Raw genomic sequence first — 23,626 nt, 5'->3', positions numbered from 1 at the left:
TTAGAACAAGGTATAAAGGCTACAATCCTTATCCTCCATACTCATGAATAAGCAATGTGCATTGATGGCACAGTGTTAATAATTAATTAAAAAAATAAGTCCTCTTGATGCTTGCGAGGGTTGCTCTTGAGGAAGCACATTGAGGAGCTCATCAAAACTTGTTCAAAAGGATACCAAAGCCCTAGAGAGACTTCTGCCAACTTTGAGACTCTTTCTGTTTGGCCCTAAAATAATAAGATCTCATTAAGCTGACTGATGGGAATCATTTTTCTATATTTCATGTTGCTCATTTCTATTGCTTTGTTATTTCTTAAGTGGGCCTAGCATAATATCACGTCCAAGGAGGATGCAGCTGATCCTCAGAGCGCTATTTCACTGCAACCCATTTAAAAGACTACAAAATGAATGCAGTCAGTGGATTCCTTGACAACACGAGCTTTGTGCTCAAGGTATTGCAGCAGAATGTTTATCCATTTTTGAGATATGCCAGAATGTACAGATGCAACATTCAGGTTTTAAATGTCTAATCCAAAAATGCATTTTGTATGACAGATTTTAGTTTCAAAATTCAAATTCTTTAGACTTCTTTAGTTTGGATGTTGTTGTTTTTTTGGGGGAAGCAGAATCTGTTAAGAAATATCAGAGCTTCTTAACTGTAGTATAATAAAGGCAATTGGTAGTTATCTTATTAGTTGCTGTCATCTACTGAACACCACCCCCTGCAAAACATCAAATATGATCAAATGTTAAATGCTGTCATATGTCACCTATCAGCAGCTGTCAGTTACTAAAATCATTGCTTGCCAGCTATGAAACACAGTCAACATACAGTGTCATTCTATTTGTGTCTGCTTGGAAATAAGTCCCACTGAATTTACACTGAAATTCATTCAAATGAAAGGAGTGGTATTTCATATTTCATTTCAGTTTAGATGCACATATTGTAGATTTTAGATACATTATTGTAAAGTTTAGATATGTTAAAATCATGCCATCAAATTTATAACTGCCTATTTAATTTTCCCCAAAGCTGAAAAGTGGACGAGATGAGAATTTTGTCTCATGAAATGAAAATTTTGTACATGTTTTCTGATCCACTCTACTATAAAATTTTTGGAAAGCTGTTTGTTTGCTATGCATTTGGCCATGTTTTAAGATATTATAACCAAATTTGCATTTTTTGTTCCTGAGATCAAAGAGCAGATTTTCATCTATTTTTTTGATACAGTTGGACACCATTTTGAATCAAGACAGCAGACTAAACCTTTCAAAACTGCTGTGATTCCAACAACTGGTTTCAAAACTGCACTGATGTTTTGGTTTCTTAGAATTTCAAAACAACATCTGTATTGGGCTGTATTGGGCTGTGGGAATATGGCATCTTCATTTTCTTCAGAAAACTTACAACCTCTTAAACTAGTCTTTTCTAACCTAGTGCCCTCTAGGTAAAGGTAAAGGGTAAAGGGACCCCTGACCATTAGGTCCAGTCGTGACCGACTCTGGGGTTGTGGCGCTCATCTCACTTTATTGGCCAAGGGAGCCGGCGTACAGCTTCTGGGTCATGTGGCCAGCATGACTAAGCCTCTTCTGGCGAAATGCCGTTTACCTTCCCGCTGGAGCGGTATCTATTTATCTACTTGCAGTTTGACGTGCTTTCGAACTGCTAGGTTGGCAGGAGCGGGGACCGAGCAACGGGAGCTCACCCCATTGTGGGGATTCGAACCACTGCCCTTCTGATCAGCAAGTCCTAGGCTCTGTGGTTTAACCCACAGCGCCACCCGCTAGATGTCTTCTAAACATAGCCAGGATTTTGGTTAGGGGAGGGCAACCAAAGTTGATGAGCTTTTTTGGCGTTTTTTTTTTTTTAGGAGATTGTGTCTGTCCCCCCAGGTTGTTGAGAAATCATCACTAAATATACCCCCAGACTTTGCATGGGCAGCAGGCTTCTCTGGAGGGGCAGAACCTCACTTAACTGAGTACTTTCAATGCTTTTCAATAACTTTGGTGGATCTAAGATCCTGGCCAACCCCCTTGGCTACACCCATGACAGCATCCCTTACCATTGGCCATGTAGAAGTCCAGAACATCTGGAGGACAACAGCTTGGGGAAGGCTTTATTTTTACTTTTGACAATTGGTCATAATAGCTAAGTTTGTTGTTGTTGTTAAGTCATTTAGTCGTGTCTGACTCTTCATAACCCCATGGACCAGAGCACGCCGGGCACTCCTGTCTTAGCTAAGTTTTGGGAAGTCAAATCAAGTGGATTTCTTTCCATCTTCCCATTAGACCCCCATTATGGCACAGACTCCTGCCGTGGATGTTTCTTACCTCGGTTCCCTAGAAGAAAAGGTTTTCTTTTAACATGTACACATAAATAAATATGGGCATTGTTTTGCAATGTACGTCATTTACATATTCATTAAAGTTTAATTGCTGCTGTTCCAATAGGTGTGCCTTGTTGCTTTTCTTTTATTGTCTGTTGATTTTGAGTAAGTTGTTCATTGCCTCCTTACTCCACTTCTTATTGTGAATTTAAGAGCCAATGGAATACACCATTGATCATTGCTCCTTTTCACATGGCAGGGATACCTTAGTGCAGAAAAAGATTTCAAGGTGTAGGCTTCCGGTTCGGCACCAGCGCTAATGGCTGCTCCCTCTCCGAGCTCCGGAGAGAGGACGGCTCTGCGAGTTCGGGTCTGACCCGCTACGGCAAGCGGGGGACCCCTAAAATCACAGGAACGGAGCCTGTGAACAAGGAGATTCGGTGGGCACCTGAAGCGCCCCCCTTTACCGCAGAAAGAGCCTTTTTAAAGGCTCCGGAACGACAACGGGGAGCGCGGTGCTGAGAATCGCTACCCAGCCCGCAGGGTGAAGCCGCGTCGCCATTAGTGGAGAGCGCCGATTCCCTTCCTGAATAATCTGGACGAAAAAGACCCGTGAGTAAGATTGAACCTCTATTCGTGTCAAAACTACCTGAAATTAGGCTGAAAACGGGAAAGGTGAAAATTAAGGAAGTCTGCCTTCCCCCGACTGCATGACAATTAAAGCAACGAAAGTTACTGAGCTGCATCTGTATGGGAAATTATCTTTAACTGCTTGAATCCGACATTTGGACTTTGACTATCCCCTCTAGCTTGCAGGGCTGAGGGGAGGAATAAGTGATTTTATAAGCTGCATGACCAACTTAAAGGAAAGGGAATTCTCTGCAGCCTTCAACCTGGCACAAACTGCTATTAAAACAAAGGAACACTGAACTGACCTTAGACTCCTGTGAAAGTAACAAAGTGGAAGTCTCATTGCTTATTTGTTACAAAGTTTTGGGACTCTGTGGACACAATATATCAGGGAAGGCTGGGACTCTATCTATTGGGAAAGTGTTGCAATATACATATAGAAGCCTCCCGATAAATTTGCTTTTTAAATACTTTTTGCCTTTGTTTGTGGACATCTTGATTTGCTCCCTCTAGAGGGTAAATTAAAAGTTGCTACGCTTTGGGACAGTGGAATTTTCCTTTAGGAGAAGGCTCTCGTGGGAAACGACCTTGGGATATGAGTGGCCCAGCAGACGAGATAAGCATGAGAGCCAAGACAAGGCAATATCAACAACAGCAACACAAGAAAAGAGGCTCGATCTCAGGCATAACCCCTACAGTGACAACAGGACAAGAAAAAGGTACAGCAGTCTCCATGGATGCAGTGTCGCAAGCCCTTCTTAAGATAAACCAGTCTCTGGAGAATCTAACAAAGCAGACGGCAGAAAATACCAAGAAATTGACAGAGAATTCACAGAAATTGACAGATTTAACAACAAGACTTGACCTGAATACAGAATCTATAAACAGGCTTACGCAAGAAAATTCTGCCACACGTCAAATTGCGGAGGAAGCCAGAACTATTGCTGGAGAGACCCAGGAAAAATTGGAACCGATTGCCAGGAAGGTCTATGACCACGACGCAACTCTGGCATTGTGGGAACTACAAAGAAAAGAAAGGAATTTGAAATTACGATCAATTCCAGAGGACGAAGGAGACAATCTTACGGACTTTTTAACGAAAGAGTTTGCTGATTCCTGGGAAGATCTAGAGGAAGACGAATTCAAAATCACAACAGCATTTAGACTGGGCAGAAGACAGAACAGAAAGGCGCCGAGAGACTGTCTGATTACCTTGAGATCGAAGGAGGAAAGAGACAAAATTCTAAGACTGCACTTTGAAAAGGCCTTACAAATTGGGAACTCACCGATACAGATCTTTAAAGACATTCCTAAACATATTTTGGACTTGAGAGCTTCTTATAAGGATTTGGTCTACCTGTTGAAGAAGAACACCATTCTCTTCAGGTGGGAATTTCCACAGGGACTGTCTTTTGACTATAGGGGGAAGAAGGTGAAAATAAAGACGATACAGGATAAAGACAGGTTCCTGCAAAGAAATCAAGAAGATTTACAGAAAGGAACTGTAGACCCAATTGCTGAGCAAAAGAGTGTAATTGACATCCTGAACCTCTCGTTTGGACAGAACCTTCCACCACCAACAGAGGAGGAACAACAATTGGGAGCTGTTGGAGGAATACCAGAAAAATAACAAGATGGCCCTGCAATTCCTTAGCTGGAAATGTAATGGGATGAACAGTCCTTTGAAGAGACGACAAGTATTCCATATTTTGTACAGAGAACAACTGGACTTGATTTGTTTACAGGAAACCCATATAACTAGAGCACACAGGAGACTGCTTATGAATAAAAAATTGGGACAAGAATTTATTTCGTCGGACAAAGTGAAAAAAAGAGGAGTTGTGATTTATGTAAAAGAGAAGTGGGCTCCAAAAATGATGTTTAAAGATGAACAAGGAAGATATTTAGCGGTGGAGATTCAGGTACAAGGAGAAAAATTTTTGATAATTGGGATCTATGCACCAAATGAAGGTAAAGCAGAATTCTTCAAAAAACTTCATGAAACTTTGACGGATTATTTGGAATACAATATGATAATCATGGGAGATATGAATGGTGTAGTTTCTACAAACATGGACAAGACACAAAGACTGACACTTACTAAAGAAGGGAGACTCCCGAAGACTTTCTTTGAAATGACTGAAAATATGGACTTAATAGACATTTGGAGAACAAGGAACCCTCTTGAAAGAGAGGGAACCTTTTTCTCCCATGCAAAGATGACCTGGACCAGAATCGACCAAATATGGGTTACTAGTGGAATGGCTCCGAAGATTAAGAAGGTAGAAATCTGCCCAAAAACCTGTTCCGACCATAACGCCGTGAAGATGGAAATGAAATTTACAACAACTGGTCAGTTTAGATGGAGAATGAACGACACCCTATTTCGAGATAGAGAGATCCACATGAAGGCCCAAAAAACTCTAAAGGACTATTTTGAAATCAATCTAAAGGGCGATGTGGAAAAAAGAGTGATCTGGGACGCAAGTAAAGCTGTGATGCGAGGATTTTTGATTCAACAAAATTCAATAAAGAAGAGAAAACAGAATGAGAAAAAGGAAAAATTTTTGGAAAAGATAAAAGAAGGAGAGAAAAAATTAAGATCAAAACCAAAGTCCCAGGAGATTTTGAGGGAGATTAAGTTGTATCAAACGCAATACATGGAATTGATGAACCAAGAGATAGAATGGAAAATAAAGCAAATGAAACAAAAGACATTTGAGTCGGCAGACAAATGTGGTAAACTTCTGGCATGGCAACTTAAGAAAAGACAGAAATTAAATACAGTCACAAGTCTAGAAGTGGATGGAAAAAATATATCTAAACCCAATGAGATAAGAAATTGTTTTGTGAGTTATTTTAAAAAACTTTATTCCCAAGGATTACAAAATGAAGAGGACATAGATAAATTCCTTAATAAATATGGATTACAAAAGATCTCTCATCATAGCAAGGTGGATCTAAACCAGAGAATAACAGAACAAGAGATAGAGGGTGCCATTCAGGACATGCAACTGGGCAAATCTCCAGGGCCAGACGGACTGACTTCCAGATATTACAAATCTTTAAAGGAATGGCTGATACAACCGTTAAAGGAGGTTTGTAACGAGATCTTAGAGGGAAAAAAGGCACCCGAATCGTGGAAAGAAGCATATATCTCACTCATACCAAAGACAGAGACTGAAAAGACTCAACTGAAGAACTACCGCCCAATTTCGTTACTGAATGTGGATTACAAAATTTTTGCAGACATTTTAGCAAAAAGATTTAAAAGAGTACTGATGGAGAAGATTCACAGAGACCAAGCAGGCTTTCTCCCAAAAAGACACCTCTCAGACAATGTTAGGAATATAATAGACATTTTGGAAAAGTTAGAGGTGAACATAAATACTAAAGCAGTTTTGATATTTGTGGATGCGGAGAAAGCCTTTGACAATATTTCGTGGAGTTTTATGAAAAAGAATCTTCATGGGATGGGGGTAGGACAAGGATTTGAGAACGGTATGGGTGCAATATATTCCGAACAAAAAGCTAAGTTGATTGTAAACAATGTAATAACTGAGGAACTTAAGATAGAAAAAGGAACACGACAGGGGTGCCCAATTTCCCCATTGCTTTTTATTTCGGTCCTGGAGGTGTTGCTGAACATGATTAGAGATGACCAGCAAGTTAAAGGTGTAAAGGTCGGAACCAAACACTATAAGTTAAGAGCGTTTGCAGATGACCTTGTATTGACCTTGCAGGAGCCAAACACTAGTACAAAAAGAGTGTTGGAAATAATCCAACAATTTGGACAGGTAGCTGGATTTAAATTGAATAAACAAAAAACTAAAGTCTTAGGGAAAAACCTAACAGATATGGAAAAGAATAAGTTTCAAGAAGAGACAGGTCTGACGGTGGTTAAGAAGGTGAAATATCTAGGGGTTAATTTAACATCTAAAAACTTGAATCTGTATAAGGACAATTATGAAAAATGTTGGTTAGAAATTAAAAAAGATCTAGAAATATGGTCAAATTTGAGATTGTCAATGTTAGGCCGAATTGCTGTGATTAAGATGAATGTATTGCCTAGAATGTTATTTTTATTTCAAACTTTGCAGATTATTGACAAGATGGACTGTTTCAAGAGGTGGCAGAAAGACATTGCGAAATTTGTCTGGCAGGGCAAAAAGCCCAGAATAAAATATAAAATATTAACAGATGCAAAAGAAAGAGGGGGATTTGCCCTGCCGGACTTAAAATTGTATTATGAAGCAGCAGCATTCTGCTGGCTGAAAGAGTGGATGCTCCTCGAGAATACAGATATCTTGGACTTAGAAGGTTTCAATAATGCATTTGGCTGGCATGCATATCTATGGTATGACAAAATCAAAGTGCATAGTGCCTTTAAAAATCATATTGTAAGGAAAGCGTTGTTTAATGTTTGGATGAGATATAAAGATCTGTTGGAAAACAAAACCCCTAGATGGTTGTCACCCTTAGAGGCTAAGGCCCACAAGAAAGTTAATATGGAGGTCGGATGGCCAAAGTATTGTGAGATCTTAGAACAGGATGGAGAGAAACTGAAATTAAAGAGCCATGAAAAACTAAAACCCAAAGTACAAGATTGGCTCCACTATTATCAAATAATGGAAATTTTTAAACAAGACAGGAAAATTGGCTTCCAGGTGGAAAAATCAAAACTTGAGACAGAATTGTTAGAACCCAATACTAAGAATTTGTCAAGAATGTATAACTTGCTGTTGAAATGGAATACACAAGACGAAACAGTTAAATCAGTTATGATTAAGTGGGCACAGGACATTGGTCATAATATTATGTCTGCTGACTGGGAAAGGTTGTGGAACACTGGTATTAAATTTACGGCATGTAGTGCTTTAAAGGAAAATGTGATGAAAATGGTCTATAGGTGGTACATGACCCCAGTTAAGCTAGCAAAAATTTACCATTTGCCTGATAACAAATGTTGGAAATGTAAGGAAACTGAAGGTACTTTTTATCACCTTTGGTGGACATGCCCGAAGATTAAGGTTTTCTGGGAGATGATATATAATGAAATGAAAAAGGTATTCAAATATACCTTCTTTAAGAAACCAGAGGCCTTTCTCTTGGGCATTGTCGGCCAATTGGTGCCAAAAAAGGATAGAACTTTTTTCATGTATGCAACAACAGCAGCAAGAATACTGATCGCAAAGTATTGGAAGACACAAGATTTACCCACCTTGGAAGAATGGCAGATAAAAGTGATTGACTATATGACATTGGCGGAAATGACGAGCAGAATTCGTGACCAGGGAAAGGAGACTGCGGAAGAAGACTGGAAGAAATTTAAGATTTATCTTAAGAACTATTATAAACTTGATGAAGTTTAGTCTGTCGAGATTTTACAGAGAGAAAGGGTTGCAGTAATATAAGATTAGATCAAGAAAGGACTATGATGAATTAGGATGGGAAAAAACATTTATAAGTTGCTATAAAATTTGGACATGAGGATGCAGAAAGGGGAGGTATGGGGAAGTCCGAGGAAAGAAGTTTATGAAAGGACATTTTGAAATTATATTTGTTTGTTTGTCTGTTTTTTTTATGTTTGTTTGTTATAAAAACTTTTGTAAAACCAATAAAAATTTTATATAAAAAAAAAAAGATTTCAAGGTGTACAAACATGTTAAGATTAGCCTGAGCATTATCTATCTACTGACATATTTTCTGATCATTTTCTGAATCAAATACACATTTATGAAATGTTGCACTAAAAAGGGCTTCTATCAAGTTAAGGGCAGTACTTAATAATGCGAATAATCCAGGACAAAAAGAGAAAGATATCAGCAGGGTGCTAAACTGTCCCTCCCTCATGCCTGAGTGCAGGAAATGAGACAGGATGACAAATTTATACTGAATTGTGAAATCGAAGTAGCAAGATAGGCTGCAATGAGACTTACTTCTGAGTAGACATGGTAAAAATTGCGGGCAAGGATGACTTTGTAATGGGCCATTAGATACAGCATTCACTTTGTCTTTAAGGTGCCAGTAGATTGTTTGCTGTTTCACCCATTAAAGACGAACTATGGAAATTCATTAACTTTGATAGGGAACATGCCGGGAAGGTAATTGATTCATAAATACCTTTTTGACGGCTGAGATACACATGTCTATCATGCACTGCAGTATGCCAAAGAAAAAATTACTTACATTTCTGCATCAGTGGGCAAAACAGAAGAAAGACTTTTGTATGATAAACCAATTGTGGTGGAATAGAAAATAGAGATGAAAGTGCAAATGAAATTTGGAATGGATTAAAACTCATCTGTACATCCCTTGCTAAGTGGAACCTACTTGCCCAGATATCGTATGACCATAAGTTATTTAATAACAGCAGAGGGAGGAAAGAGAAGCATGACCATGATCAACTCTGCTGAGAAGCCACCTCCATTGCAGGGGGGTTGGACTAGATGACACTCTGTGTTCCTTCCAACTCTACAGCTCTATGATTCCATCAGGCTCCTGCCTCCAGGAGCTGTCTCCTGCCAGCAGCTACTACATCTGGTTACAAGCAAAGGGAAGGAAGGGAGGAAACCATCAGGCTCTTCCCTCTGTCACCTGTCACTTGATACCATCCATTACAACAGACTACAAGAAGAGAGATGGAGGGAAAGCAGGGTTACTCCTTTTGACTCTGCTGAGAGGCCAGCAACTTCTGACTCCCCCTTTCCTTGAGCAGATTCCATTCTAGCTGGTCATTCTTAAAAGTTCATCATAACCAAGAAGTAGCACCTGAGTTTGCTTTTTTCCTTCTTCCTCCCAATCCTTTTTTTGTTAATTTTGTGTTATGCATTTTAGATTGGCATCACAAACTTCTTATGGTTATTAATCAGTTGCTCTGAGATATGAGGTCAAAATGCTTTAAATAAAGAAATAATAAAGCAATTTTGAACCCAGTATCAAACATCTTGGACCCTGTGATTGGAAGAACCCTGAAATCTTGATGATGTTGCCACCGGGGGCTGCCCAGTTGGCATTTGACCCCCCTGACAGGGCCTTCTCAGTGGTGGTTCCCAATTTGTGTAATGCCATTCCTGGTGAGGTGCATCCACCTACCTCTTTACAGGCTCCCAGGAAGAATGTTAAAACATTCCTGTTCCCCCAGGCATTTGGTGGCTGACAGATGGGACACGGGTGGCGCTGTGGGTTAAACCACAGAGCCTAGGACTTGCCGACCGGAAGGTCGGCAATTTGAAGCCCTGTGACAGGGTGAGCTCCTGTTGCTCGGTCCCTGCTCCTGCCAACCTAGCAGTTCGAAAGCACGTCAAAGTGCAAGTAGATAAATAGGTACCGCTCCAGCGGGAAGGTAAACGGCGTTTCCGTGCGCTGCTCTGGTTCGCCAGAAGCGGCTTAGTCCTGCTGGCCACATGACCCGGAAGCTGTACGCTGGCTCCCTCGGCCAATAAAGCAAGATGAGCGCCGCAACCCCAGAGTCGGTCACGACTAGACCTAATGGTCAGGGGTCCCTTTACCCTTTACTTAGATGCCCTGAAAACATTGGCTGAAGAAATGTGGATTGTTTTTAGCTGCTTTTAGAACATTTTTAATGGTATTGTTATTGATCTGTTTGCTGCCCTGAACTCCTTTAACAGGAAGGGTGGGTTGTAAATTTTATTATTATTATTATTATTATTATTATTATTATTATTATTATTTAAGCACCATCAGTGTACATGTTAGTTAACACAAGAAAGACAGATCCCTTCTGTCTTATATTTAAACTACATACAACTAAATAAATCAGGTTACGTAACTGTTAATAAAATACAGTGCCAAAGATGGTGACAAAATACCATGAGCATTTCATGGTCCACTTTGTTTCCTGGTGGTCTGAGCAGCTGACGTATGTCAGGAAAGTTTCCTGCTGTTAAAATTCTCTATCTCCTTGAGCGTTCCACTTCTCTCCCCATACACCATCTGTCTCCTTCCCTTCCTTTCAAGATTCAAAGTGTAAACACTGAGAGCTAAAGAGCAGGGAAACCAAGAATAGAAGATGTGAAACCTAAGCAGTTTCTGAGCTCTTTGAAGGGTCCCCATAGATATCCACGTACAGGGAGCCCCCAATGGAGAACTTCGTCAAAAAGGCAATCCTCCACCTTGAGCCTCTCCACCAACACAAACAAGTGGAAGCAGCATGCCATTCTTTCCACAGTGAGAGATGAAAGTGATGGCTGAATACAAAAAGAAGATGCATATGCTACTAAGGCAACTAAATCATAAGTAAGCAGCCAAATGGGCTCTAAAAAACGCTACCATAGGAGGCACAGCTGTTCGACAAGACAGAGAGAGCATCTTCCAATACAGATTAAATTCTGTGTTGCAAATCACATTCATATTCAAAACATTAAGACCAGAAAGGAGAGAGGGGGGGGGTTGGAAGTGATGGAAAACATTGCTTTCATAAGTGCACACAAACCAATTAGATGAAAACGTAATTTTGAGGGAAAGCAGTGGCAGTTTTGCCTCCCAAACCATTTTTATTGGCTGCCTTTTGATGTGCAAATCAATGGTGCTGATTTAGCTACCCGCAGGGCAGAGATGACCAAAATGCTTTGCTGTTTGAGGCAGGACAGTAGATGGAGTCTCTTCCCCTGCGCCCCAATTTCAAGAGACTAAACACTCAAGATGAGAGAAGTAACCAGATGGCGTGTATCTCTCTGTGTGTGATCATGGTACCTAGTCAAAATTCCAAATGTGCCAAGGAGACTCAAAATGTTGGTGACCCTTGCTCTAGGATTTGGGCAACACTTAGTTCAAACTTTATACAGTACCATTTCCACATGGACACATGGAATCCCGAGGCATTGGACAAGATGCTTGGATGCACTGTAGTGTATGCTGCCATTTTGTCTGAGGAGTTTGTGAGACCTGCTGTGTTTAATTGTTGTCTGTCCAAATAGTGGGTTTCTGAGAAGGTGCACGGCATTCCCATGTGGCGCATCTCAGGGCAAAATTAGGACGTCAGGTTTTCAAAAAAAAAAAAAACTTAACAGTAGTTTGAGGGATCCCACAATCCATTCCAGTTTCTGAAGTTGCCTCCGTGTTTGCACAGAGGCACATAAAGCAACAATGGGAAACGTTTTTGGCAGATCAGGAGTGACAACATTCCCTTCATGGCCAATGTCATTGGTGGGCAAGACCAGGGACAAAAGTGGGAGGAGCAACAAATGTACCGTATTTTTCGCTCTATAACACGCACCCGACCATAACATGCACGTAGTTTTTAGAGGAGGAAAATCCGTAGGCATTTCCTCCATAACACGCACAGACATTTCCCCTTACTTTTTGGAGGAAAAAAGTGAGTGTTATGGTGCAAAAAATACAGTAAATTTACCTTTGTACTATAGGTGCACTCTTGACACCCTTCTCTCTATCCTCTATGCAGGAAAGCAAGAAGAACTACTCAAGTTCAAGGACAAATTTTACCTGTGTATAGTAGGCTAGTTTCACTGTCTCCCATATATAGGCAAGCAAGAAACATTATCAGAGTTCAAGGGCATATTCTAGCCAATCCAACACACTTCAGGAGGGCTGATTAGGGGCACAGCCTTGGGAGAGACTAGACAGCTAAAGAGGCCTGGAGGCCCACATGAATCCCTTCTCCCTGATATGGTGCTAGTCTTGTATGCATGGGTTTGTTGTATAGCTATGGAAGAATATCCAAATCTGCAACTGAAGTGTTACAGCTCAGAAAAAAGCTTTGCCCCCATATCTGCTGTTTGTGTGGACTTAATGTAACATCCTGTCATGTTTTTCTTTGTGCACCGAGATCCAGTAGAATAAATTCTACCGTACTTTATGAGCTTGTACTGTGTACTACCGGCAACTGGAAATACGGCTCTTAAGGTACACATGTACAATCTAAATGATTGTAGCTCGAATATCCTCACCTGCGCAGTTGTATTTATAGAACGAAAAAGCTTCAAACAAATTGTGTTCATTTCTACTGTGGGAAGTAGCCGCAGGATGTGAAGTTCAATAGATCACCAAGCCAATCCCCTGAACATGCCAAAATCTATTATACTGCTGTCTCTTTTAACGATTCCCAAAGTTCTTGTGCTATATTTAACAGGCTTTTAAAAAAATCCCTCAAATATACGGCCAAGATCCATGTCCACAGAAAAAGCATTTCTTTTGTTTATGACTTTTGGGGGTGGGTGAGGGAAGCATACCTGATGGATCTGCTTTGATTCATTTCCTTCCATACCTCCACCACCCCCAAAGCTGTTTCAAAATCATTATCCTCCCGTTTAGCTCGATTTTAAGCTCTGCCCTTGATCTATTTTTAAGTGGCTGTGATTTTTCTGGAGTTTAACTCGCCATATCAATTTTAAGAAACAAGCATTCCTTCTGGTTTCCCTTAGAGATTTCAGAATCTCAAAGCAATTTGTCCCCCAAATTATTATGAACTCTCTCTCCTACTTCTCTACTACAGTGCCCCCAATTGAGTTTCAGCTTCTAAGACGCAGAGCCTGTTTCATCTTGTGGAAACTTTTATTCCCTCAGCTCTGTGTCAGAGGCTCATCTTCCTGGACATTTTAAAGGGTTTTCTCTCCCCTGCCTCTCGTTGTCAAAAATAGGAAGTCATGGTTTTCAATAGATAAGCCTTGGTTTATTGATACAAAAGCTTGGAGTTTTATTTCTCCTCTGCTGCTGTGCAACTTGCCTCATATGGAGTTAGTTTTTCTTATCAGCATTGTATCTTGCAAAAAGGCATTTTCTTCCACAAGATTTTCTGAGCACTCCAATGCTTACGCTGTAGTATTCTGAACAGGGTACATTATTTAGGAAGGAACCAGTGAAATCTATTGGATCTCCCCCCCCCTTGAACTTGGATTTCAGTAATAGAAATAGAGTTTATAGAGAACAAAAAATGCTTCCAGAGCCAACCTTCAGGCAGATTATCTTTCCAAGTAGTTTAGAAGTAGATCTGTGAATCTCATGGTCTGAGGCAGGGCCTAACCCAACAAAAAAAGCTACAGTTATTTGTGTTTAAGTCCCAGAACCCTATTCAACACACAGCATATTAAGGATATGTAACCACAGAAGGTGAAGGTTGTAGAATAGGCACTACAGATTTTGACAGCCTTGCTCAGTGCTTGGAATGAACTAGTTCGGTTTTAATAAGTTCACTGAATTAGCCCAAAAGTCTCTGAACGGTACCTCACAGTAGCTCCCATAACTGCCAGGTGAATTGAACATGAATTATGTTCATTTTGGGGTAGAATTTTGAACGGTTTCTAGTTCATCTTCAATGTCATTCTCTTACCTGTAATTTTTTAAAAAAAATTCCGCTCTTTAGACCTTTAAGTTTAACCATTGTAATTGTTGGGAAATATAAATAAAACCATTCACATGCCACTGATTTTTTAAGTTTGTTTTTTTTTTTTGTCTTTTGGGGGAGAAGTCTTTTAAGTGTATGCTATACTTCAGCACAGCAGCTTCATTTGGATGAACTTGATCTGAACTGTGTACTGAACAGGAACCAGCTGATATGAATTTTTGGACATATTGAGCTTGAACTAAAACTAGTTCCTTTTAAAAATGATCTTTCCAAATTCTGAGACTGACACATCCATCCACCAGCTTTCCTCGGCTCTACGTTTGCCATCACATGGCCTATGTAAGTCACCCCTTCTCAGCATCATTTTTCAACCAGGAATGTGGAAAATGACAAGTATAGTGGTACCTTGGTTGTCAAACGGCTTGGCTCCCAAACAAATCGACTTCCGAACACCACAAATCCGAAAGTGAGTGTTCCAGTTTATGAACATTTTTCGGAAGCTGAACATCTGGTGTGGCTTCAGCAGCTTCCGATTGAGTGCAGGAAGCTCCTGTAGCCATTCAGAAGGCACACCTTGGTTTTCGAATGATTCCAGGAGTTGAACGGACTCCCGGAACAGATTAAGTTCAACAACCAAAGTACCACTGTATTAGGTGAGGGCTAATGATGAGTGCCACAAAGATATGGGCATTGACCTCTTGAACAGAAATAAATGGACCAGTGGACATTTGTCATGTAGAGAATATGTCAGGTACACATACATGTTACTGTACACACCCATTATTTTTGTATCTTTTCCTCCTAACCTCAGCAGGAATAACTGGGCTGAAAGGTTCTTTGAGACATCACATAGGAGCCAGCAAAAGAGGTGACCAACTCAAAAGTAGACCCGTTAGCTTCTTAATAATAAATCAATAGGCCCACTCCACAGTGAGGACTAAAATGTCTGCTAGTGATGGGTCCGTGTCAAAGCTCTGACTTTACCATAGATCTAGGTTCTATCCCTCTTAGCTCCATGCACTGTAAAGGTTTATTTCATTTCATTGGAAGTCTCAGCTGTGATGTACTTTCTGCTTTTGTGCTTTTCTCCTCTTCAATGCTTGGTTGAATTTAAAAGCTCTAAGCAACCAGCTTTGCTGGTTACCGCAGCACAGGATCAAAAGCATCGATGCTTGACTGCTGTCTAACAGAATCTTTTCAAGTTTTTCAAGTGCAAGTTCAGTGTAATAGCTCCCCATCACCACCGAAGCATTTCTTCATTCATGGCATTAGTGTCACTGAGGAGAACGAGCAAATTATCCAGGGAGACCGAGACTTGCAGCTCTCAGATATGTTGCCTGTTTGCATACTTTCACAGGAAGAGGGCAAGACCAGGTTAAGCGATGAAAGCACTTCAGACATCTTGTCTGATAAGGTTTGATGTTAGATTGATGAGCAACTCTGATAAAAAAATATGTTTACTTAACATGGTGGCTTAAAAGTCATGCTAAGCAATCAGAAGAATTGTTTAGTGTGGCTCTTTCCCCTGATTCCAATTGCAGTCTGTAGAGACCAGAGAGAGCCATATGACATGGTTCTGTTGATCATCTAGCTTGGCACCAAAGCTGCTTTCGTGTGGCATGCTTAAGGAGGAAGCCCATGTTGTCTAGGAGGGCATACCCTCCAAAATTTCTCTGATGAACGACGAGAGTCTTAATAGCACAAGGATGGAAGAACGAGGAAATCCAGACTATAGAATTATGGCAAGAGAAATTGATGGACTATGCAGAACTGGCAAAACTGACACATAAATTACAGGACAAGGGTAACTGTGACTTTAAAGATTAATGGGCACCTTTTACAAAGTATTTAAAGATCCAACAAAGTGAATTGGACTCTTTGGCTGGCTTTAAATGAACATTCACAAACTCTTTATTGATAATAATCAGTTAGACAAATTAAGGATTTATACAATTTTGTAACATGCAGAAAATAGATTTATAGAAAAACCAGAGATTGGAATCGAGGGAAATCTGGGTGGGGAGGGTGGGTTGTTTTATGGGGGGGGGAATTAAGGATGATATGTTTGAAGATAATATGTTCTGTTTAAATCCCTAATAAAAAAATTATTAAAAAACAACAACAAAATTTATCTGATGAAAATAGGGAATGTCCTATTCAGCATTTCTCCAATGAAAACAGGAACATCCTAAGGAAAAGCAGGACATTCTGGGATCAGATCAGAAACCAGGGACAGCTTCTGTAAATCCAGGACTATCCCTGGAAAAGAGGGACACTTGGAGAAGGGCGGCTAAAAGGCCACAGGAAGCAGCAGAAGGCTTCCCCAGTGGCTGAAAAGGGAACTCCTATGCAGCAGTAAAAAGCTTCATTGCTGTCTTGCCAGAGGTGTTCTGCAGGCAATGGGGGCAAAACCAGGACATTCTAGGGGCACGTTGCAAAAAGGTGAGGAGTGTCTTCGGATGCACAAGATTCTAGCCCCCTGGTGCTCTCAGCCTACTCCCAAACAGGCACCAAGACTAGACCAGCCTTTGAGTTAGTGTACAGTGGTACCCCGCAAGACGAATGCCTCGCAAGACGGAAAACCCGCAAGACGAAAGGGTTTTCTGTTTTGGAGGCGCTTCGCAAGACGAATTTCCCTATGGGCTTGCATCGCAAGACGAAAGCCCATAGGGAAATGCTGGCGGTCGGGAGCAAAGACTTTCGCCCACAGCCGGCCTTCAGAAGAGGACCTCTTCTGAAGGCCGGCGGGGGGCAAAAGTCTTTGCTCCCCCCCGCCTGCCTTCCCCCCCCGCCTGCCCCGGGCGATCTTAAAATGCTGGGGGTCGGGAGCGAAGCGTTAGCTGCCGACCTCCAGCATTTTAAAATCTCCCCCTGTCCCGGGGAGATTTTAAAATGCTGGGGGTCGGGAGCGAAGCACTGCCGCCCCCCAGCATTTTAAAATCTTCCCGGGACATGGGGAGATTTTAAAATGCTGGGGGTCGGCAGCGCTTCGCTCCCGACCCCCAGCATTTAAAACGCTGTTCCGAAGTGGGGAGGGGGGGCGGGGACACCTGCCCCAGCCACCCCACTTCGGAAAGCTGTTCCGAAGTGGGGCGGGGGAGCGGGGACACCTGCCCCAGCCGCCCCACTTCAGAAAGCTGTTCCAAAGTGGGGCGGGGGGGCGGGGACACCTGCCCCAGCCGCCCCACTTTGGAAAGCTGTTCCGAAGTGGGGAGGGGGGGCGGGGACACCTTCTGAAGGCTGGCAGGGGGCGAAAGTCTTTGTCCCCCCTGCCTGCCTTCCCAGGGGCTTTTAAATCGCCCCGGACAGCGGAGAAGTCCTCCGCTGTCCGGGGCGATTTTAAAATGCCGCCTGCCAGCATTTTAAGATCACCCCGGACAGCGGAGAAGTCCTCCGCTGTCCCAGGGTTTTTTAAAATGCTGGGGGTGGGAAGAAAAGCCCTTGTCCCCCCCCCCCAGCCTTCAGAAGAGGTCCGGGGACAGACTGTCCCCGGACCTGGTCTGAAGGCGGTTTCCCTAGGAACGCATTAATTGATTTTCAATGCATTCCTATGGGAAACCGTGCATCGCAAGACGAAAAAACCGCAAGACGAAGAGACTTGCGGAACGAATTAATTTCGTCTTGCGAGGCACCACTGTACTTAATTCCCACCTGTTGTCAGTGGAAAGGGGTGGTGGAAGAGAAGAAATGGAATGGTAGAGGAAGCAGTGGAGGCTGGTCCACTGGGGCGAATGGAGCCCTACCCTTACTTGTCTGCCTTCTAACTTACAACCAGCCCAGAGGATGGCACTGTCTGGGGCTGGTTTGTTCCCCTTAGACACAAATGTTGCCTTTGTTGAACAGGAGAATGGTGCCAAAACTAGAATGAGATAGCTTTGTCTGTCATTGGCTCTGATTACATCAACTGTTGGGGTCTTTGCCCTACCAATTCCAATGGGCACCACCCACCAAAGCAAAAAAAAAAGGGGGGGGACTGCTTCCACCTCTGAATCTGGATGGGTGGTTGCTCCAACATGAATTCTCTCTCTCTCTCTCTCTCTCTCTCTCTCTCTCACTATACCTCCATAGGATTCCTCTGTAAATTGAGTTTTGCATTTCCTATATCTCCATTGTGAAACAACAGCAAACACCATAATGCACGATAAAATGTAAATATCTATCTCCCTCTTAGGAGCACGATCACAATCACTTTCCAAGACCTCCCCACAAGAAGAGATGTCAGAGGCATTGTGGCAAAAATTAAAATGGCATTTAGTGACCAGTAATGCAAATATTTGAAACCATGTCTGAACATGCAAATAGGTACAAATTAATCCTCCTCCAAATCATTTAGCTTCAGTAACCCAATTTTAGGTACTATAATTCATACTTAAAATGGCAATTTCCTGTACTTTTTCTTTTGAGGCGGAGCAGTGCCTCACATGACTGAATGTTCTACTAACACAGCCAAAAATCCCTACTCGTAGATAATTAGCATGTGGAGGAGAATGCTAAGCTATAATGCTTTTCCAGACATCTAGTCTTCTATGTTCAGGGAATAATAATGAGTCTCTGATAGTAATCCCCTATTGTTCATAAGCATGACTTTCAACTACTATAAGCTGTGCATCATCAGCCTAGATAGTTCAGTTGGTTATAGCATGGTGCTGATCACTGGCGGAGGAAGATGGGGCAGGGGGAGCGCACCACCCCGGCAGTGCGATTCCAGTGGGGTGCCATTGCAGTTGCCCCCCCCCCCACACACACACTGGGTGCCACGCCCCTGCAGGCAGTGTGCCACGTCCCCGGAACGCACACCACACCCCCAGGATGCGCACCAGCCGGTTCCGGAGCATGAAGCTCCACCACTGGTGCTGATAACATCAAGGTTGCAAGTTCAGTTCCCATATGGGGTAGCTGCACATTTGTGCATTTCAGGGGTTCAGATGAGCCTCGGGGTCCCTTTCAACTCTACAGTTCTATGATTTTATTGTGACCCCAATCCTGTGGAACTCCTTCCTAATTAAGATTAGGCAGAACCACAGTCATTTTGAGGTACTTTTCTGTTTATAGGATTAAAATTAATTATTCTTCTTTGTATTTGTAAACACTTTATGTACGATTGGAGATTCTGGATATCAAGCCATATGCAAATACAGGCGTACCTTGGTTTTCAAACAGCTTAGTTCTCGAACGTTTTGCCTCCCAAATGCCACAAACCCAGAAGTGACTGTACCGGTTTGCAAACTTTCTTTTGGAACCCGAACTTCCAATGGGGCTTCCGCGGCTTCTGATTGGCTTCAGGAGCTTCCTAAAATAAATGATTTTGCTATGGTGGAATGTTCAGATATGTTAGCAGTCACCTGCCCTCTGAACTGGCACAGGCCAGACATTTCTTTGCCCCCATGGTGTGGGCTTATCTAAGCACAAGATGGAAGGTCTGTGACTCAGATCTCTTGTTTGGTTAATTTTTTGTTTGGGGGAGGCTTTGTAAACCCCCATGGGGAAATGGCACTCAGGGTTTAGGGTGAAAGAGGAAGGAATCCTCTTGGTCTTCCAAGCAGTTTTGTGATATTACAAATTAGTAAATAAATAAATTTAGAGATTCCTGATTATGAAGTTCCCATTCACATCTAGTTTGGGCCAGAGAAATAAGGGGGAAAGTCTTCGTGGTGTTGCTTGTGAGCGTTCCCTAATTCCAAGCAATGCTCTGATATACAGGGTTTTTTTTTAAAAAAAGGAAAAGCCCTTTGCTGACTCAGTGGAATAAAGGAAGGTATGAAAAGGCAATCAACTTTCACTACAGGATTCTTCCCAATTGCAAAATTGCCTCATTTATTTCACTAAGCTGCTACACATTACAGGTTTGAAGAGTAAATCATAAGGATCCCAATAACAGAAATTACTCCAGAAGTGAAAATTCTTCACTTGGCTCTAACAAATGATCTAAAAGGAAGGGCAAGGTAATGCATCTCAGATTGAAAGGGTCGCTCAGCTAGAGAGGGGGTAAAGCAGTAGCCCGGCAGATGGACACAGAAAATGAACAAGCCAGATTTACTATTACGATAATGGGCAATGACTGCACCCAAATTGCTTTTCATTTTCTAACCAGTAGCCCTTCAGAACTTCCACGGCCTACTAATTTCAATTATATATTAACTGATGGGTATTTTTTGCATGCTTTAAAGATAGACAGAGTGCTATCTTAACATAGGCTCAAATAAGGGTGAGTGAAGCTGTCCGTTTCTCTTGGTTTCTCATATTTCCAATCTTAATTTCGGTTCTCCACATTAGTTTGTGTTTTCTTCAAAAAGAAAAAAAAAGTCATCATGAAAATCCATCAGAACCAGACGAAGCATGAAAGAAGCCAGGAGAGCTTGGCTTCATGCAAGTGCAGTCTCCAATCGCTTGGGGAAAGCCCTGGAGAGGAGGGGACTTAGAAGATTGTGGGGAGTCAGGGACTTCAGCAAGTGATCCAAGGGGGCAAGAACTATCAGGGACGAGCTGCTATGCTCATTAGGCCTGACACCCCACCTAGTCTGTGAAGATTGTTTTCTTGGTAATAAAGAGTTAAGTCCAGCTTACGCAGTGTGATTTATTGCCAGCTCGCTCCTGCCCTAGGCGCTCTCCTCTGTCAAGAGGCTTTGGCAGACTTATGTGGCTACAGTGCTGGTGCTCCAAACAATACAGGTTGACTGGATTGAGCAATTCTTTTCATTTCCTACAATGGCAATGTAACACAAAATGCATTTTAGTAAATTAAAAGGGTAGCTAGATCTATCCACCTGGTACATGTCAAAGTGCAAAGACGGGTGGGGGGAGATTAAGTGAGGACCAATCAGACATCAGCTGTGGGATCTACCCAGGAGTTGGAGCCCTGGAAAATTTCCAAGGATGTCAGGCAGTGACACTGACATTGGTCCATTGCACTTGTTCCCCTTTCCACAACAGAGGCAGAAGCATAATGCAGATTTGAATCACTGTTGTACAAGACATCAGATGTTACATTTCACTTAATGCACAAAAGCCTGTGTAATTAAACTACCTCTGGCTTGTACCCGTGTAAGCATGTGTACCAAAAAAATATTTGCAAGCCTGCTGCTTGTTTGGGACACAATGCCAAAGCTGCAGTTTTCACTTTAGGAGCAGACTATATAATGTTTTCATTGCACCCCTATCTTGTAATTATCTTAATTAGATTGTAAGATTTCCAGTTTATGTGGTTTCACAGTGACTAGCATCTTGCCATTTCCACTTTAGTTGGTGTCATGGAAGGTTGAACAGACACAAAATTGGGAAGCTAGACAATAACTTTATTAACTCTCTCAAACAAGAACAGGACAGGAACAGGAAACTCGAATTGTACCCAGATTCAACTGTGTCCACTGCCACCTAGTACTGAAACTAAATAATCACATTGCCTGCATAACTGGGATCTCTAAGCTCTGCTTTTCATATAAACAATAGCAGATTGTCCCATTCCTGAATTATAACTGTTTAAAATAGCCAAATGTCATCCATGTGGAGTATTAACAGTTAGTCTGGCTTGGATCTGTCTAACAGCACTACTGAAAATTTAAAAGAATGGCGCCATGGGAATATTTTAAAAGCTTAGAGTACATTTTGCACTCACTTAGCTGAAGGGAGTTCAAAATGTTCTCAATTATGTGTTCCTAAAGTCTTTTCTTGTAAATATACCTGCTTCTTTGTGAGTAATAAAATTCCTGCAGGCTTCTAAGTGAGCAGGCTTTGAAACAAGAGAAAAAGAAATGTTTCTATTATTATTTTTTAACGCTTCCCTTAAGATGATTAAAGTGATGGTGATTTTCTTCTTCTTCCATAGGTGACAAACTATATGGAATTTCAAATAGATGGAAAAACATGCATTTTTTTAAAGTGCCGTGTGCATCTCAGTTAGCAGCATTAAAAATGAACCTCCCGTGGCTCTCCTGTATAATTCCATATACATTGTAGACACTTGAAGCCTCATCATTGTTCATGTTAAGCAATAAAATATATGTCCCACAATAATAGAATACTATGCGAGTTGCACATTAACAAACACCGCCAGAAGCCAGTAGATTATTTGGTATGCACGATGTAAAGACAGAAGAGAGCTAAAAAATAATGGTTGGACACTGTGAAAAAACTAGTGTCACTGGAATACAAAAAAGGATATTATTCTATGCTACAAGAGCTACTTTATGGCTAGCTGGATCTCCAACCAACCAAACTCCATCTACTGCAACAAAGGAACCAGATAGGCTCCTGTACTCAGGGCCATTGGAGATCATGCCATTAAGCCTCTGTTTAGTGTTCCCCTTTGCAAGGAAGCTATCGCTGATGAGTCAATAGTTCACTTTCCAAAGATTTTGCTGAATATTAGAGGTTACCCAAAGAGTGCAAGGAATGAACTTCTTCTTATGCCAATGTAGTGATGATAGGTGGTGTTCAACTAAGTGTTACGCAGAGCAGATTCACTGAAATTAATGGACATGACTAAGCAGGATCCCTTAATTTCAGTAAGTCTACTCTGAGTAAAACTTTGCTCCAAAGGGGAACAAACCTGCTGCTTCCACAAAAATGTGAGGCTCTGCAAAGGAGGGTATGCAGAGTATTGCATGTCTGTATTTAAATAAATCTTGAGTTTGACCAAACTGCGGGAGGCAGTGGAAGACAGGAGTGCCTGGCGTGCTCTGGTCCACGGGGTCATGAAGAGTCGGACACGAATAAGCAACTAAACAACAACAACAAAAGAAAATGCCAACAGCATCCCATAACCTTCATCCTAAGAAAATCAAATGCAAGGTATGCACTGGGAACCTTGTGATCTGTTACTGCTTGGAGAATATATATATTTCTGAATCTCTGCTGTTGTTGCTTTCCAACCTCACCTACTCCGTACTCCGCACACTGTTTAGACCTCCCCTCCCATTTCTTATCCTGTAGAACAGCCATTCACACATTGCAGCTGAGGTTCCATTGCTTTCCTGTATCTCCAAGATCACAGGTCACTGCTTCTTACAGAGAAGTGGGGGGAAAGATGTGGGAAGCACGGTGAGTGGTGGCAGGGTCGATCTGACACTTCTGCTGTGCACACCATCCCAAGATCCCCACACCTCACCTCTCAGTGTTTCAGTAAGCAGCAGTGATCCATGGTGCTGGGAAGCCAGAAGAGCTCCACCCATGCTGTGTAACTGGCCGCTACTTCTCAGCTCGCCATAACACCCAGCCCCTCAGTGATGAAAAGTAAGGAGTAGGGAAGTGGTAGCCATAGCAGGACTGGGGAGCAGTTAATAGAGAACTGCCTTATTCTGTTTTGAATGTTCCTCTGTGGCTCACCTGGGACTGCTCCCCTGCCTCCTGCTCA

This window comes from Podarcis vaucheri (assembly GCF_965113315.1).
Source record: "Podarcis vaucheri genome assembly, chromosome: 9".
NCBI classification, from domain to species: Eukaryota; Metazoa; Chordata; class Lepidosauria; order Squamata; family Lacertidae; genus Podarcis; species Podarcis vaucheri.
The sequence above is the reverse complement of the archived record's forward strand: the minus strand, read 5'-3'. Positions refer to the sequence as shown.